The 13,665-nt window shown below is 43.4% G+C and overlaps 1 protein-coding gene across 3 annotated transcripts in view; it reads right to left on the reverse strand.

Moving 5' to 3' along the window:
* Positions 1–773: 773 nt before the first annotated feature.
* Positions 774–13,665, reverse strand: part of rsph3 (radial spoke head 3) — a 194,107-nt gene continuing 181,215 nt past the window's right edge. For 2 of the 3 annotated variants that reach the window (XM_068044767.1, XM_068044768.1), the window contains one exon: positions 775–1,840. The gene's annotated coding sequence lies outside the window, so the exon portion shown is untranslated. Of the gene's footprint in view, positions 1,841–13,665 lie in introns of all 3 variants that reach the window. The other variant, XM_068044769.1, reaches the window with a different exon arrangement.

A 13,665-nucleotide genomic window follows, 5' to 3' on the forward strand; every position in this document is an offset into this window, starting at 1 on the left:
TACTGCCTTTCTATATTAGTCCTCCCAAAGTACATCACTTCACACTTATCCACATTAAACTCAATCTGACATGCTTCTGACCATTTCACCATCCTGAAGCCTATAACAATCATCATCATGATCTACTGATTTGCCAAGTTTCATATCATCTGCAAACTTTAAAATGCTGCTCCCTATGCCTGAGTTTAGATAGTTTATAAAAATTGAAAGAGAAATGGATCCAAAACTGACCCTTGGGGAACACCACTGCAAACCATCTCCCAGTAGGAGAAAAATCCACAACCACCCTTTGTTTCTTGTCAGTGAGACAATTTTGTGACCAACCCATTACTTTCTCCCCAATGTCATGGGCTTCCATCTTAAAAAGCCTCCTGTGTGGCAGTTTGCCAAATGCCTTTCCCAAGTCCATATATGCATTACCTTGATCAACTTTCTGTTACAAAGAATTCAAATCAAGTTAGTCAGGCACAATTTGCCTTTAACAAATTTATGCTGGTTCTCCTTGATCAACCTATGCTTTTCTAAATGAAAGGCTATTTTGTCCAGGATAATGATTTCCAATAACTTCCACCACCATTTTCAACTGCTCATCCATATCTAAAAGATTTCATGGCACCATTTGAAGGAGGTCTCCTGCTGCCCTGGCCAACATTTCTCTTTCAATTAACACCACTGAATAAAACATGAATCAGTTGTCCATGACATTTGCTTAGTTTGGGCTTTTATTGTACTCAAATAGGTGATTGCACTCTAAAAGTACTTCAATGAAAGCAAAGCTCTTTGGGATGTCCTAAGGACATGATAGGGAGTTATATAAATGCAAGATATTTTGTAATGAAGCATCCTATAAATTCCTGCTGATGTATCATGGAATAATAACTCAGCTCTTCAAAACAAGATTAATTGCTAAGTGATTATGTATTCAAAATTACTTGATGTTTTAAGAAAAGGTAACTAACAATTTTTAAAATCATTTTCAGAAGTTAGATGCTTAGTCAGTTCTATGCTGTCACAAGATCATTTAAGTGCTAAAATAAAGGAAGTCATGTGGCAGCTTGGTAGTGGATAAATTAATGGCTCCAGTACATGGAGAAACCAGTTTGTCGGGCTCTTTAACAGGTTAACTGTATGATATTGACAAAATATTCAGAAGAGTGGAGTCATATCTGCAGAGTGTGGGCTTCAAATTTCACCTTCCTGCTCATAAATATGAATTTAAGCAGCCTTTCAAAACTCAGCTCAAGGCATCCATTCAGTCTTCTGTGGGTTCATGCATTCCCCACCACTTAAAGGGTGGGGAGCATGCAGTAGCCACCTCTGCCCTCAGGGTAGCAATACCTCATGCCTATAGAGGAACAGAAGTCATATCAAAGTTCACAGCTCACGCTTTAGAAATTTTTCCAGCTCCAAAGCCAGGACAGCTGTAATGTAAAACCACAGAGGGAAATCAAGAATAGGATAAATTATATAAATAATAATTATAATTCAAAGATGAAAGCAACTATAATCCAATACACTGAGATTAAGGACAAATTGTAATGTAGCCTCATTTGAGAAGCAGATTTATTTTAAGTTTGCTCACTATATGTTTGCACAGTTTAATAAGGCATTATCTTTAGATCACATTTACTGTTTGAAACCTCAACACCACTAACTTATTTACAGATGTAGGATTTGCATTTGTTCAAGTCAAGTGCCACTGATATCATTTCACACAAATCCAGGAGGCACTGGAATCTAAAGAATTCAATTTTTAAAGTATTATTCAACATATGATGGATATAAAACGCACATCCTATTCTGCCCTCATCCTGGATACTTCAGTTTTTTTTTGTTGCTCCTAGAAAAAGAAGAAACAAAAAGTTGTTTATAAAACTAAGATTGAATGCATATGCTAAAGCTCGCAACAAGCCAAGTTTTATTTATACAAAGTTGTTTATGAATAAGGAGGACAGGACTGAGATTTTGGTGGGACAACAAGATTTATATTCCCGACCTTGTGAATAAATGCATCATTAAAACCAATGGAAATTGAATTTTCTATTTGATTTCAATACCTGCTTGAACTTTTACCTTTGACAGTTAACTTTGGCACTTTATATGCAATATGGCCCCCATTATATAAAATCAACACCTGACAAGCAATTTTCATATTAAGTCACGGAAATGGAGTTGAGTTCTGGAGTAGATTACAGAAAGAATACTGCATTGGATTTAAGATGGAGTAGAAATTAGGTCTTCTAATTACTGAGCAAACAGAACAAAAGGCAACAGTATGTAAAAGCGTGTGTGTTGCAATCAGTTGTAACCCTACTGTTTAAAATGGCATTCTTTAAAAAGCTCCTGAAACAGAACAGTGCTTGCATCAATAGTTTATATAGACTGATATGATTGCACTGGATCAGAAGTGTAAGATCAAACACAAAACACATAAAAGATGTAGAAGAGGAATTGGTTGAGTATTAACAGATTATTTTTAAAAAACTACTCTGCCCTTCTCTCCTAAATCCCTAACCAACACAGTAAACAAGGAATTTTGTCACTGGCATTAATGCATAAACCATCCTACAACATTTAGCCTTGTGATTTTGCCTCCTTCCCCACTTTTTCCTCTCAGCATAGCCCAGACAGGGAACCTGCTATATGGAAATCATGAGAAAGTATCCATGTCTCACATTGTGTTGGATTGGAATTTCATTTCTATCTCAATTAAAAATTTCCTCTTAAAATGGTCAGCAAGTACAGGCTCCAATCTCACATATCCACATGTTAGCTGTTGTGGTTTTGTGTTTTGTTAGAACTGAACACAGGAGTCTGCTGGTGCTAGCTGCCTGTGCCTGATTAGTTTAGTTTAGTTTAGAGATACAGCACTGAAACAGGCCCTTCAGCCCACCGAGTCTGTGCCGACCATCAACCACCCATTTATACTAATCCTACACTAATTCCATATTCCTACCACATCCCCACCTGTCCCTATATTTCCCTACCACCTACCTATACTAGGGGCAATTGCTAATGGCCAATTTACCTATCAACCTGCAAGTCTTTGGAATGTGGGAGGAAACCGGAGCACCCGGAGGAAACCCACGCAGACACAGGGAGAACTTGCAAACTCCACACAGGCAGTACCCAGAATTGAACCCGGGTTGCTGGAGCTGTGAGGCTGCGGTGCTAACCACTGCGCCACTGTGCCGCCCTGTTCCATTATACAGTTGCTTTAGTATTGAGAAGATCCTGGCAAGACTACTGAGGGAAGCATAATCCAATCCTGTTTTCCTATTCATGAAACACTGGTGCTTTATCAAGTGTTCCTGATATCTAAAAGGTAATATTTGTACCTTAGTCATATTCTGGTCGTGCTAAAAATCATTAAAATGTTAAATAGTATATAGCTTTAAAAAGAAAATGGAGAAAAACATTAACAATTGATAAGCAACAAAAACTGTGGAGGAGAAATAGCACAAAAGTAATAGAGAATTGAAATGAATCAATTTTCAATTTTCCCTCAACTGGCTCTCAAATACCATAATAGTTCCTGTACTTCAAGCCATTATTGAGCAAGTCAGTCAGCACTGTAGGATGCATGGGTAAATTGGGATTTCAGCAATTATTCATTACATCATTTTACACAATTGTACAATCCTAACTGGATAAACAGACATGTTTGGATCATAGGAAATAGGAGCAGGAGTAGGCCATTCAGCCCATCAAGACTGCTCCGCCATTCAAACAGATCATGGCAGATCACCTACCTTTACACCATTTTTCCCCACTATCCATATCCCTTGATGCCGTTAGTATTCAAAAATCTATCGATATCTGTCGTGAACATGCTCAGTGATTGGGCTTCCACAGCCCTCTGGCAAAGAGATTTCCACAGATTCACCACACTGAGTAAAGAAATTCCTCCTCATCTGTCTTAAATAGCAGATTCATACCAGTGGCTGGCAAACCCCTTGAGAAAAGTTAATGGATCACTGTGTATCCTGATTGCTAATAAGAACATAAAGTTCATGACCAAAGTTTTATTTTCAGCAATTGTACATTTCAAAACTGTACAATTTTGCAAAGCAGTAATTTAATTTATTTTCCCTTTTAATTCTTAAGGCAGCCAGCAGTTTCCAGGGATTCCACCAAATCAGGGCCAGACAATGTGTTATGTTTTCAGCCCAGAGTGTGGCATTGGAATAAGCATTAATATATCATAATATATTAATAAAGCTACATGTGAGGCATTGTCATTGCTGTAATAAACCACAAAATAAATATCCAAAACACCATTTTAATTACAGGCAAAAATGGAAATACTTCAGAGTTGATTTTAACCCCCAGCATATTTTGGTCGGACAGTGGTGAAATCAGAGTCATAACAGCATGGAAGAAGGCCATTCAGCCCATGAAGTGAGAGTAAATGCACTTGCAGGCATATAGCAGATCCATAGTATTTTAACTTGTGGCACTAAAGAAAAGCTCAACAGCATGCAAGCAAGTGCGGGAAGGGAGTTTCGGGAGGATCTCATAGGAAGGAAGGAAGGAAGGGGTGATGGGAGAGGATATAGATTGAGGCAGGGGAGGCTGAAAATTTCTTTTGAGACCCTGGGCAAGAAGTGTGCCAGCTCCTCCTGGCCCCACAATGAAAAGTTCTCCACTTACCTTGGAAGGGCCTCGTCACTTTCAGCAGATGCCAACCTATCTTCAGCTGTGGTGGCTTCCTCACTCAAACCCAGGTTAAAATACATTTGGGATCTCACTGACGTAATAGGACACTGATCTGCATAAATTTGAAAGGCTCCTGCTTAATTTCAGCAAGCTCGGGCACCTCACTGCAGTGAGCAGTTAAAATGGTGTCAGTGGGAAAGGGGTGTCAAGGCCTCCTGCCCCATTCCTACTGGGCAGGATGGGTTAAAATTTCCTGCTTTAGTTCTGCTAGCCCTGTCATTTCATCCTCTCTTCTGTTAAAAGGTAGGTAAGATAGCAAATAACTTTAATTTTACATTTCTTCCAAACATTTTTTTAAAAATTGTTCAGCTATAAAATGTTGACGTACCCTCTTTCTTAGTTTGGCTCACTTTCCATTTTGGATACGGGAGAAATGTAAATTTTTTTTGATTAGCTAAAAGTAGTATTCACAATCATTTCAGCCAATTAAAAGCCAAAATAACAATGAATAGCATAGTCTTATCATAAATTCACTGTTTGGCCCAAGTCCCACCCTGCCTCCAGTGGTGTCAAATCGCTCTGCATTTGGACCACGTCAAAATGGGAAAGGGCTGCTAAAGAATTCACTTATTGATAAATCCCAGAGCACAGCACAGTGGGGTGAGTAAACTCAATCATGGTGCCCCAAGGATTAATAATAAATTACTCAGAAGTAAAGGTTTTTTTTAACTACAACATTTAAAAAAACACAAAAGACCATGCTAAAATCATCACATCCATTATTTTTCTTCCTTATTCTCAGCTGACATTTCTACCTGATAGAAACTAAAGGATAAGATAGCTATCTACATTTACAAAGCTTATCCATTTTTCCCACAACCATCATACTTGTCCATTTCTGAAACCTGTATCACCTTATGGAATGTCAGCCTCTAATTGGCTGAATACCAGTTTCAAGGTCTGTTTCTTTAGCCAATCAGGAGACAGAATAGTGCAGTTTGATGTGAATGTGTTGCAGTGGCTGTTCAAATTGTTTACATCTTTTATTTGTTTTGCTGACTCCATGAAGCACTGGATGATGTAACCTGCCAGAAACTTGGGTAGGAAGATTTGCTGAAAAGGAGTTTATCTCAATGAGCAAAGAGGGAGGAGGGCTTTAAATCTTGCATTTGCCAACCAGTATATAAACAGCTGGTGTTATAATTTACAGACAACCAAAAAAAGATGTGATAAAAAACTGGAGCAGTAGTTGAATTCTTTCTTTTGGGCCTCCTTATCTCGAGAGACAATGGATACGCGCCTGGAGGTGGTCAGTGGTTTGTGAAGCAGCGCCTGGAGTGGCTATGAAGGCCAATTCTGGAGTGACAGGCTCTTCCACAGGTGCTGCAGAGAAATTTGTTTGTCGGGGCTGTTGCACAGTTGGCTCTCCCCTTGCGCCTCTGTCTTTTTTCCTGCCAACTACTAAGTCTCTTCGACTCGCCACAATTTAGCCCTGTCTTTATGGCTGCCCGCCAGCTCTGGCGAATGCTGGCAACTGACTCCCACGACTTGTGATCAATGTCACAGGATTTCATGTCGCGTTTGCAGACGTCTTTATAGCGGAGACATGGACGGCCGGTGGGTCTGATACCAGTGGCGAGCTCGCTGTACAATGTGTCTTTGGGGATCCTGCCATCTTCCATGCGGCTCACATGGCCAAGCCATCTCAAGCGCCGCTGACTCAGTAGTGTGTATAAGCTGGGGGTGTTGGCCGCTTCAAGGACTTCTGTGTTGGAGATATAGTCCTGCCACCTGATGCCAAGTATTCTCCGAAGGCAGCGAAGATGGAATGAATTGAAACGTCGCTCTTGGCTGGCATACGTTGTCCAGGCCTCGCTGCCGTAGAGCAAGGTACTGAGGACTCAGGCCTGATACACTCGGACTTTTGTGTTCCGTGTCAGTGCGCCATTTTCCCACACTCTCTTGGCCAGTCTGGACATAGCAGTGGAAGCCTTTCCCATGCGCTTGTTGATTTCTGCATCTAGAGACAGGTTACTGGTGATAGTTGAGCCTAGGTAGGTGAACTCTTGAACCACTTCCAGAGCGTGGTCGCCAATATTGATGGATGGAGCATTTCTGACGTCCTGCCCCATGATGTTCGTTTTCTTGAGGCTGATGGTTAGGCCAAATTCATTGCAGGCAGCCGCAAACCTGTCGATGAGACTCTGCAGGCACTCTTCAGTGTGAGATGTTAAAGCAGCATCGTCAGCAAAGAGGAGTTCTCTGATGAGGACTTTCCGTACTTTGGACTTCGCTCTTAGACGGGCAAGGTTGAACAACCTGCCCCCTGATCTTGTGTGGAGGAAAATTCCTTCTTCAGAGGATTTGAACGCATGTGAAAGCAGCAGGGAGAAGAAAATCCCAAAAAGTGTGGGTGCGAGAACACAGCCCTGTTTCACACCACTCAGGATAGGAAAGGGGTCTGATGAGGAGCCACCATGTTGAATTGTGCCTTTCATATTGTCATGGAATGAGGTGATGATACTTAGTAGCTTTGGTGGACATCCGATCTTTTCTAGTAGTCTGAAGAGACCACGTCTGCTGACGAGGTCAAAGGCTTTGGTGAGATCAATGAAAGCAATGTAGAGGGGCATCTGTTGTTCACGGCATTTCATGAAGAGAGCTCTTGGGCCAACCATCAAGAAGATCGCCCCCTCAAATCTAAATCGGGGGACGTAATCACTGACCAACGCAAACAGATGGACCGCTGGGTTGAGCACTACCTAGAACTGTACTCCAGGGAGAATGCTGTCACAGAGACTGCCCTCAATGCAGCCCAGCCTCTACCAGTCATGGATGAGCTGGACATACAGCCAACCAAATCGGAACTCAGTGATGCCATTGATTCTCTAGCCAGCGGAAAAGCCCCTGGGAAGGACAGCATTACCCCTGAAATAATCAAGAGTGCCAAGCCTGCTATACTCTCAGCACTACATGAATTGCTATGCCTGTGCTGGGACGAGGGAGCAGTACCCCAGGACATGCGCGATGCCAATATCATCACCCTCTATAAAAACAAAGGTGACCGCGGTGACTGCAACAACTACCGTGGAATCTCCCTGCTCAGCATAGTGGGGAAAGTCTTTGCTCGAGTCGCTCTGAACAGGCTCCAGAAGCTGGCCGAGCGCGTCTACCCTGAGGCACAGTGTGGCTTTCGTGCAGAGAGATCGACCATTGACATGCTGTTCTCCCTTCGTCAGATACAGGAGTAGTTGAGTAGACATTTAGGAAATCACTTAGAAATAGGCAAGATTTTCAGGGTCTTAAAAAGATGAATAATAAGTTTATTTCCTGATTGTTCATGCTAGTCGGAAGTAAAGTAGGTGGTTGATAGTTTTTATTTTGGCTCTCATACCGATATGCAAGTAAAATTTGAGAGGTAACATTGCCAAAGAGATTGCTCCATTTTGACTGCCATGGCTGGATGCACTACCACAAAGCAGTTTCATTTAAACACTTTACTAAGATGGTACTGCACTCACTTCTTCATTTCTGAATGACAGAAGACAAAGTTTAGTTTCTTCCCCACTTCCCACTATTAGGCAAAGAGTTGAAGGGATATTTTGATCTTTTGAGTTTAGATCAAGTGAGTAGTGAAGTTGACTCATCTGTGAAACAATTATGTGGGCACATGCTGAACAATCTTGGAGAGGTTAGAGGCAACTCACTCAACATAGTAGGAAAGCTTAGGATGCCTTCTGTTCTTCAAATGATTAAAATAAAGCTATTGTTCTTTTCGTGCAAGAAAAACATCCCAAAGACAAGCCACCACACTGATTTTATAAACAAGCTGGCTATGCTTAGGGTAGATAAGTCACCTGGTCTGATGGCTTGCATCCCAGGTTGCTAAAGGTGGAGAGCAGAAGGGCTTGCCATAATCTTCCAATTTTCCCTGGATATGTGGGAAGTGCCAGAGGATTGGAGAGTGTCAAATGTGACACCCTTAATCAAGAAAGGATGTAAGGACAGTCCAAGCAACTACAGGCCAGTTAGTTTATCAGTGGTGGGTAAGGTTTTATAAACAATAATCAGGGAAAAAAAATCAACTGGCACTTAGGGAGGTTTGAGTTAGTTAAGGAGAGCCAGCACTGATTTGTAAAAGGCAGATCATTCTTGACTAATCTAATTGACTTTTTTGATGAAGTAGCAGAGAAAGTTGATGATGGGAATGCGGTGGATGTTGTCTGTATGGATTTTAAGAAACCATGTGAAAAAGCACCACATAAAAGGCTGGTCAACAAAATTGAGGCTCATGAAATAGGAGGGTCAGAGTCCGATTGGATAAAAAGTTGGCTCAAGGACAGAAAGCAGCAAATCATAGAAACATAGAAAATAGGAACAGGAGTAGGCCATTGGGCCCTTTGAGCCTGCTCCGCCATTCATTACGATCATGGCTGATCATCCAACTCAGTAACCTGTTCCCGCTTTTGCCCCATACCTTTTGATCCCTTTAGACCCAAGAGCTATATCTAACTTCTTCTTGAAAATATACAATGTTTTGGCCTCAACTGCTTTCTGTGGTAACAAATTCCACAGGCTCACCACAGGTGAAGAAATTTCTCCTCATCTCAGTCCTGAAAGGTTTACCCCGTATCCTTAAACTATGACCCCTGGTTCTGGACTCCCGTGGTAAATGGTTGTTTTTCAGACTGGAGGATGGTAGACAGTGGTGTTCCCCAAGGTTCAGTGCTAGGACTACTGCTTTTTCTACTGTATATAAATGATGTGGATCTTGAAATACAGAGTAGAATTTCAAAATTTGCCGATGATAAAAAACTTGGAGGAGTGGCAAACGGTGAGAATGATACGAACTGCCTGCAGCAGGAGATGTAGGCTAGCAGAATGGACAGACAGGTGGCAGATGGAATTTGATACAGACAAGTGTGAGGTGATGCATTTTGGCAGAAGGGTTAGGGTGAGACAAAATAAACTTAATGACACAGTTCTAAAGAGTGTGCGGAACAGAGGGACCTGGGGGAGTAGTATGTGCATAGATCTTTGAAGGTGGCAGGAAATATTGAGACTGGTTAGCAAAGCATATGGAATCTTGGGCTTCATAAATAGAAGCAAAGAGTACAAAAGCAGGGAAGTTATGCTAAACCTTTATAAAGCTCTGGTTAGACCCAACTAGTTCAGTTCTGGTTACCACACTTAAGGAAGAATGTGAGGATCCTGAAGAAGGTGCAGAGGAGATTTACCAGAATATTTCCAGGGATGGAGAATTTTAGTTACAAGGTTGGATGGAAAATCTGGGGTTGTTCTCCCTGGAGAGAAGATTGAGGGGAGATTTGATAGAGGTGCACAAGATTATGAAAGGCTTAGGTAAGTTAGACAAGGAAAAACTGTTCCCATTAACTAATAGTACAAGGATTAGGGAACACAGATTGATGTTTTGGGCAAGTGACTCAGGGGGAATGCGAGGAAGAACTTTTTTTTTAAATAAACGCAGTGAGTGGCAATGACCTGGAACTCACTGCCCATGAGGGCTGTGGAAGTGGAGACAGTGATTTCAAAAGGCAATTTGATGGCCACTTGAAGGAAATAAACTTGCAGGGCTATGGGGATCGAGCAAGGAAGTGGGATTGACTGAATGACTTTGCAGAAGCCGAATGGCCTCCTTCTATGCCATTAATGACTCTGACTCTAATGGTGGAATAGTGCTGCGGCGTTCCTGACGGTGGGACTGGAAGTTGTCGTAACTTCCGCTCCTGCTGCAAGCCCTATTCCCATGCGATTGTGTATTTAAATTAGCCATGCAGCAACGGGCACAGGGAACACGTGGGATCATGCGGCAAGGGCGGCCTTTCTTTGGTGGAACCTGCCGTCACTGCCCCAAGCACCATGATCGTCAGAGATATAAAACATTCTGTGCTTGCAGACTCGAGGAGCAGCAGCCTTCCTTTCACGCAAGTATCTTTAGAATAACTTAAATTGAATCGTTCACTTAACTCAAAATGCTTTTGCCTCCCTTATTTTGTGGAACTCACCACCAACTTCACATCATTTATTTCCCCTACAGCCAAATTGAATCAAATGGCAGCCAGCAGGCAGCGTCCCGCCCCATGGTTGGTTCTCCTTCCGGCCGTCAAGGAAAGGTGGGAGGCCGTCTTCCCTGCAGATGGATTCAGAAGACCCTCCTGCCTCACCAAGGTGGCCTGGATGGAGGTAGCAGATGAGGTCTCAAACCATGGGGTAATGCATTTTGGAAGATCTAATGCTGGTGGGAAGTATACAGTAAATGGCAGAACTCTCAGGAGTATTGACAGGCAGAGATCTGGGCGTACAGGTCCACAGGTCACTGAAAGTGGCAACGCAGGTGGATAAGGTAGTCAAGAAGGCATACGGCATGCTTGCCTTCATCGGTCGGGGCATAGAGTATAAAAATTGGCAAGTCATGCTGCAGCTGTACAGAACTTTAGTTAGGCCACACTTAGAATATTGCGTGCAATTCTGGTCGCCACACTACCAGAAGGATGCGGAGGCTTTGGAGAGGGTACAGAAGAGGTTTACCAGGATGTTGCCTGGTCTGGAGGGCATTAGCTATGAGGAGAGATTGGATAAACTCTGATTGTTTTCACTGGAACGACAGAGGTGGAGGGGTGACATGATAGAGATTTACAAAGTTTTGAGCGGCATGGACAGAGTGGATAGTCAGAAGCTTTTTCCCAGGGTGGAAGAGTCAGTTACTAGGGGACATAGGTTTAAGGTGAGAGGGGCAATGTTTAGAGGGGATGTGCAAGGCAAGTTCTTTACACAGATGGTGGTGAGTGCCTGGAACTTGCTGCCGGGGGAGGTGGTGGAAGCAGATACGATAATGACGTTTAAGAGGCATCTTGACTGAATAGGATGGGAATAGAGGGATACGGTTCCCGGAAGTGCAGAAGATTTTAGTTTAGACAGGCATCAAGATCGGCACAGGCTTGGAGGGCCGAATGGCCTGTTCCTGTGCTGTACTGTTCTTTGTTCTTTGTGGGGTAACTTAGAACATAGGTGCAGTGCTGCAAGCGAATCAATGACTTGCTCAGATCAGCAAAGGTAAGTGGTCCTGGCAAGGCTGTGCCATTGAATTCTTCCATGGCTAGGTGTCTTTAAGGCAGAGGGTGCACAAGGAACAGTTGAATGCGTGAGCAGCCTTGGTGCCATTTACTAAATGGAGATTGGCATTGTTTATGTGATTGGATGTGTCATGTGAAAGCCAATGCAGAATGAGTGATGTTGATATATGTAATAGTTGGGCTGCATCATTTGCCAGATCATTAAATCTGCACTGTCCGTTGGAGGAGAAACAAAGCCACAACCAATGCGAGCTAAGGTGGGAGGAGGGGTCCCTGACATCATGCTGACCACAGTTGAGGACGAGGCGAGGCAGGAGCCACAAGGCGTAAGGATGACGTGTCATCTCTGCTCACAGCCATATGTGGAAACTGAAGGAAATTGTGTGAACTTGTTATTGAGTCTCCAATGTAGGTGCTCGCACTCGAGTAGCAGAGCTCTGGCCCAAGAATCCTCCGCTGGGGAGCAAGAAGAAGCCAATGCCCCAGAGGGTGCACCATCACCTGCCTCTTCTTCCACCTCCGCTAGTGCAGATACATCCACACGGTCCGCGGGGGGTTTAAGATTAGAATCTGGGTTACAAGCTGGTGTGCAAGACAGACATGTCCCAGCAGCTGAGGTAGCATGTGCCAGCCAGGCCCGCTGACAATCGGAGGACTGCTGGGGACCAGGACCCCGCTCAGCCCCACATTCATGATGATTGTGTTGCTATGAGAAGTCTGCTGGATTTCTGAGGTCACGCATGACTTAGCGTGTGCCATGGAGGACTCCATGTAAGCCATGACATTTGCCATGTCCCAGGCATTTGAGTGTTTGGCGAGCTCCGTGATGAATCTGGTTGACCATATGCGATCTGACCTGCACACCACCGCTGTTGCTGTGGGCTCCATGCAGCAGAGTCTAAGCGAGAGGGGGATGAGGAATCTGGACCTCCCGCCAGGTGCTCCTTCCCCTCAGGGAGACAGGCAGGTGCTATCATGCACACAGATGGAGGAGGAGTGCGTGTCAGCTGCCCCAGGGCCTTCCTCTCAGGACACCCCCAGGGAAAGTGGCGTTTCGTCCTCCCCGCCAACATTGATTCCCTTACCTCCAGCAGGCGAGCACACAGAGGGATACTCAAGCACCATGGCTTCACACCCCCAGTAGAATGAAGCCATCAAGGCCTTGTTCCTCCAGAGGACACCCGCCAAATTCATCCACAGCAACAGGGCAGCACACAGCAGATTGCCGCCACCTCAGCTGCTAATGTCGGGGTAGCATCTAGATGCAGGAAAAGAAAATTGAAACAGTTTTGAGCACAGAAGGTGGCATGGGTGATGTAGAAATGTTCGTGAATGCAAAGATGTATGAAAACTTCCTTGCAAAATTTGATCCACTTTCAGTAATGTTTTTCTTGGTTACAGATTGATAAAGAAGTTTTTTGGAAACCTATGACAGGACCACAATGATGCTTGCAAAATATCTCAGGTAATGTCCAGTATCCATCTCACTGGAATCTTAGCCTTCAATCTTGACAAATACATGAATAGGATGGGAATAGAGGTCCTCGGAAGTGCAGAAGGTTTTAGTTTAGACAGGCCTATGCTGTACTGTTCTTTGTTCTTTATTGGCTGCTTTCCTATTGATGATTAATAACCTTTTCCATTACTGCCATGCTTCACTTTTGTTTTCTACAGTCATAACTTAATGCTGTTTGCAGTGGTGTGCAGTCACATTCACCGTAGTCCATGAATGATTTCAAATGCCAATCACATGGAAGTGCAGCCACGCTTTGTTAAGATTGCAGGGCTGAAGAAGACCTCATACAAAAGGGAATTTCTGTGGAGAATGGTTATGTTTCTCCTCCCAATGTTCCTTGATAATGTGGCTCATTGTTGGCTGAAATGTGCATAAATGAGGTTCTCCCTGATGTTC

Source organism: Heterodontus francisci, chromosome 13 (assembly GCF_036365525.1).
Source record: "Heterodontus francisci isolate sHetFra1 chromosome 13, sHetFra1.hap1, whole genome shotgun sequence".
Taxonomy (NCBI): Eukaryota; Metazoa; Chordata; class Chondrichthyes; order Heterodontiformes; family Heterodontidae; genus Heterodontus; species Heterodontus francisci.